The 5,129-nt window shown below is 39.3% G+C and overlaps 1 pseudogene; it reads right to left on the bottom strand.

The window, feature by feature from the left end:
- Positions 1-503: 503 nt before the first annotated feature.
- LOC141117623 (cytochrome P450 1B1 pseudogene) lies at positions 504-4,900 on the bottom strand (annotated as a pseudogene).
- Between the last annotated feature and the right edge of the window lie 229 nt (positions 4,901-5,129).

The raw sequence follows: 5,129 nt of genomic DNA, 5'->3' as shown, positions 1-5,129 counted from the left end.
ATCGGTTCATGGGACGTTATTTCCATCAGGTTAGGGTCTGATTTTTTTCCCCATGTTTAAGCAATTCTGTCTTTTAATTACTTTTTTGTATTAGTTCATTATCTTGCTCAGTCACTCAACTGCTCGCCTCACTGCCCTCTGGTGCCCACGGTCATCTTAACCTTCAATCAGTTTTTGTGGGAAAAGAGGTCATATACAAAGAAAAACTAGAAGAACAAATCTGTATTTGTGTTAAATAACTGTTACTTTGCTGTATGTATCCCTCAACCAGATACAGTTTCACAGTTTTTGTTAACTTTGTAAAAGATGGTACTGATTACTGATAGGGTATTCCAAACATACTGAAAGGGTGCTCTAAATAAACATATATTTGCTAAATCCTTCAACCTGCCAACCACCCCACCCACCGGACCTTAGGATGACCATGCACAGTTCAATCCCTACAAAAAGATCTCAACAGAACCTGGACATAGGTTTTATGATAGACAGACGTCTTTCTGTGTGTTGTTCTTAGTGAACAGCTAACATAAGTACCTATAAGACAACAGTCCTTTTTTTGAAAAAACAGAAAGGAGGTTTTATGTTTTAACCTAATACATTAATTAACAATAACCAAATAATGTATACACAAAATCCTTCTGCAGTGATGTAGTGATTTCTGAGGCTGAGAGGCCTGACACTATATATCCCAGAATATCCAACCCTTTCATTTTTTTTCCTATGGTGGTAGTAAAAGTTTACCTTTAATGGATGGTCTTACCATATACCATGCACAACCGTCGTTCATTTTGTTAAAATTCTGGGGTTCTGTAGACCTGGATCTGATATTGATAGATACTCTTAAATTATCTTCCCTAAGATTCTACGGATAAGGCAAATTTACCAAAGCACATATTTAACACTATACCAGCTGTGCTTGCTTCAACCTTCCAGCTTGGTCAAAGGAAAATTTGAATACTATAAATACTCCTACATATAGCCAGGTGCTTGACATGGAGACAACTTTGCTGGGCTATTTGTGAAATTTGCTTGCTGGGTATATCACACTTAAATTGTTAATGCAGCTGTTTTGGAAGAATTGTGGTTCCAGATATAAATTGTAGTCTAGAATTTTTTTTTTTTTTATAGGCTAGGTATTGTCTGTACACTAGTTAATAAATATCTTTCACAAGACAAAATAATAGGCAAAGGGAGCAAATAAGAGTTCATTGTTAGGGTTAACATACACTTTAAACATATATTGGCAGTCACCTCATTGATATCAGCATTATGTAGTCCAGGGGTATTCCTTCCCCAATTAAAATGTGTGTACATAAATTTGTTTACATAAGAACACATTGAAAGAATTGGTCTGAAATGATGCATTGCACATTTGAAATATTTTTCTAAAATATTTATGTATGTTAATTACATTTACATGCTGCAATAAAAGAAAGATGTCTAAATGTTGCTTAAAAATCAATCCAAATTTATTTTGTTACTTTATCAATTGATTCATGTTAAATATAGTTAACCAACATATTATTGCTACACTTTTTCTACTACTGCTACAATTAAGAGATAATAAATGTTGTTTACAAGAGTGCAAAAGTTATCATTTCTGTACAAGCTCTACTAATTAGAATTGTACAAAAAGATAACAGATTTTCTTAATGTGACACTTAATATCTATAAACAAATCAATATTTGTTTAAAACTGTTTAGAAAACCAGTTCTGGATCATCCCTTCTAAATTTAGTGGTACCCGACCAAGACATTTAATACCATTTATCAATCAGTTTACACATGTCTCACCTAATTGCATCAGCAAGGTATCAAAGATAAATGCAGGAATCAAGGTAAGCTTTATCAGGACAGAAGGGATACACACAGGATCCAAACCGATTTTTATTGGAGTGTGTCTGATGTATTTCTGCGACAATATGAAGGTAAAGCATCGATTGTACTCCTGTCTCAGAATTTCAAGCCTGATTCTTTTCTGGTTTTTATATTTTTATTTTAATGGATTATTATAGAATTGTATTCTGTTCTGTTCTTGATGCCAGACAACTTATTGCAGTATATTGTATATACCGTATAGTAAACCTCATTTAATTTTTAAACAATAAATATACAAATGTCCTATATACAAATATAGGAAAAAATGAATAAGATGTGATTGATTACACATATATTTACTATTTATGTAAATTACCGGTATTAGACAGTTCTAGTGTATAGAATTAGCCCGCTGTCATATAATTTGTGTATGGTGGGGACTCTTGTCCCTAGAAATCAGCATTGTCACAGTGTCACCATCCGGGACTACTACTACTTTTATCTCATACAAGAATGTAGCAAAGACGAACATCTAAGAACATATGTTTCAAGAAACAGATCAATGTGTAAAATGTAAACCTGATCTTATCCTTTCCTGGTACATCATGATACACAATATAATAATCTTTCTTTTAAACTGATAATGCAAAGCAATATAAACCAATATAAAATGTTTTAGTGAACTACTGCTGTAATTAGGAAATCATTCTCATTGCATCTAATAATACTGATTTACTGGCCACTATAGAGCTCATCTTAATACATAGATTTTAGGGACATAGTAGTATAAATTATTTACAAGTGATACAAGTTATAGGATTGTTTGCCTTGGCAGATGGGAAGCTAGCACCGGGCTGTGTGTGAATATAGCGCTGACAGTGTGGAAGCGCAGCAGGTAATGAGGCGGCACGGTGACTCCCCGGACTCCGCCTGCTGCTCACGCTGGAAGCAGAGCTGGCTGAGCGCACAGGACGCCAATACCCCACCACCAATAAGGACGCTTCTGCTTACATGGATAGAAACGACCGGGGACTTTTTTTTCCTATGGTGGAACTACAAGTCTAAGAATGGAGCTGCCAGCAATGAAACGGAGTTATTGCTTCTGGTACACTAAAGATGTCAGTTACAGGTCACCATTTGTTCCATGTACTGACCAGTCTGCCCAATACAAAGGGCAAGGATCACAGATCAGTAGACTGGCATGGTTCTGGATCTGGAGACTGTAAAGGTGCTGGTTGTAATCCTTTCATGGAAAGCCGATGAGAGTTCAGAAAGCTCAGACTATGTACAAAGCTTTACAGTGCGAAGACTTCGCTTGCTGCATGCCTGCGGGCTCTCACAGTCACTGTGTATGGAACAGGCTTCAGAGACAGACCACTGATACAATCCATGGTTAGTTCTTCTTTGGGGTTGGCATGGAAAGACAACTGATGCAGCATGATAGTGGTGAAGAGAAACATCTGCAGCATGGAAAGCTGATCTCCAATACATCTCCGTTTCCCCATTGAGAAGATCATCACCCCATTGGTAAGATCTCTGTCCAGTTGTCCATGTTCATCCAGGAACCTCTCAGGGTCAAAAATGTCAGGATTGCTCCATGTGGTCTCATCGTGGTTTACTGACCACTGGTTGACAAAGACCACGGTGTCCTTTTTTATGCAAAAGCCATTAATGATGACATTGCTGGTGGTGGAGTGCGGGATGGTCAGGGGTACAAAGCTAGTGAAGCGCAGAGCTTCATAGATGAAGGCTTGCACGTAGGACAGGTGGGGTTTATCCCCAGAAGTGGGTAGCCTGTCCTGACCCACCACTCTGTCAATCTCGTCTTGTATCTTCTGCTGGATGTGGGGGTATTTGATGAGTAAGAGTATGATCCAAGTCAGAGCTGTAGAGTTGGTGTCCTGACCTGCACCTAGAAGATCTGTCACAGTTCCCTCCACATAGTCTTTGCCCAGACCAGCTCCCGACCCATGTTCTATAACACCTATGAACGCATCGCTCATGTCTCTGGTGACCTCGGGTTTGTAGGTCTCTCGGTGTTGGGTAACTTTACTTTTCACGAAATCAAAGAACTCAATGTTCAAGTCCTTGAAACTACGGTAGAGGCTCCTCACAGGGTTGGGGAAGGCTTGAAGCCAGGGCATGATGTCTACTAGACTTCCAGCACCCACTGTTTGTCCAAATTTGTCGTTTCTTCCAACCAAGGCTTTGAACTCCTGGTCATCATGACTATATCGTTTCCCAAAGCACAAAGCACAGATGACATTGGCGACAGCCACAGTACACTCATGGTAAGGGTCAAAGCACTGACCTCCAGAACTTAAATGCAAGAAAACCTGGATCAGGTCTTGGACTTCTGATATTACGTGCTGTTCAAATTGCTTTTTGGTTTCTGTATTGATGGTGGAGAATGCTCTTAGGGTTGAGTGAGCTATTCTCTTTTGAATCTTCCACATGTCACTGTAGCCACCAAAAGCCATACTCTTCCCTCCAGATATAATTTTGAAGGATGTGAAATTAGGTCTTCCTGCAAATTCAGAGCTGTGCTTCACCAGTGCTTCTCTGATGGTGGAGCTTCCATTTAGGACCACAATGTCATGGCTCCCCAGTCTGATCTTAAACACATTGCCATACCTCTGAGCCATCTTACAAAAGGTAAGGTGAGGTGTTTGTCCTAACTGCATGGCATTTCCCACAAAAGGCCAGGGGAATGGTCCAGGAGGGCTCCTTTTCTGCCCATGGCTTCTTACCCACATGCAGGCTTCTAGGCAGACTAGAAATACAAATGAGAACATCAGGGCTGGTTGTACACTGCCCTTCCATCCTTCCCATGGTCCTTCTCTTCCTAAGGTGTCCATTTGACCTTTCTAAGTAATTTCTGGATACTTTTAATCAATGGTATGAAGTATCCTTATGCCTTTCTTTTAGCTCGATTTTTGCAGCTGTTGGGTTGCTTGGCTAATTAGTTCAGTGTCTGTTTTTCTTGGAATTTAACTGCTCCTTGTAGACTACCAACATTATTATCTGCTCATTAAATATTTACCCTGAATCTAGCTGCTGTATGTTAAAATGCAAGTGTCTGTCTTTTACTTATAGTAAGTAACTGTGAAGGGGGCAGAACTTCTCCCCTCCCATTTGGAGGTCCCAACATCTTATCCCTGCCCCACAGAACACTTTGGCACATGCTCTCATTCTGCAGGAACCTCTAGGCATTTAATTGGATGCAACAGCAATAAAATCAGGAAATGTTAATAACTTGAGTAAAACCAATATGCAATATATTCACCTGCAGCCATGAACCTGAGAGACTG

The sequence above is a fragment of the Aquarana catesbeiana genome, linkage group LG13 (assembly GCF_042186555.1).
Source record: "Aquarana catesbeiana isolate 2022-GZ linkage group LG13, ASM4218655v1, whole genome shotgun sequence".
In the NCBI taxonomy this organism is placed as follows: domain Eukaryota; kingdom Metazoa; phylum Chordata; class Amphibia; order Anura; family Ranidae; genus Aquarana; species Aquarana catesbeiana.
The sequence above is the reverse complement of the archived record's forward strand: the minus strand, read 5'-3'. Positions and strand labels throughout refer to the sequence as shown.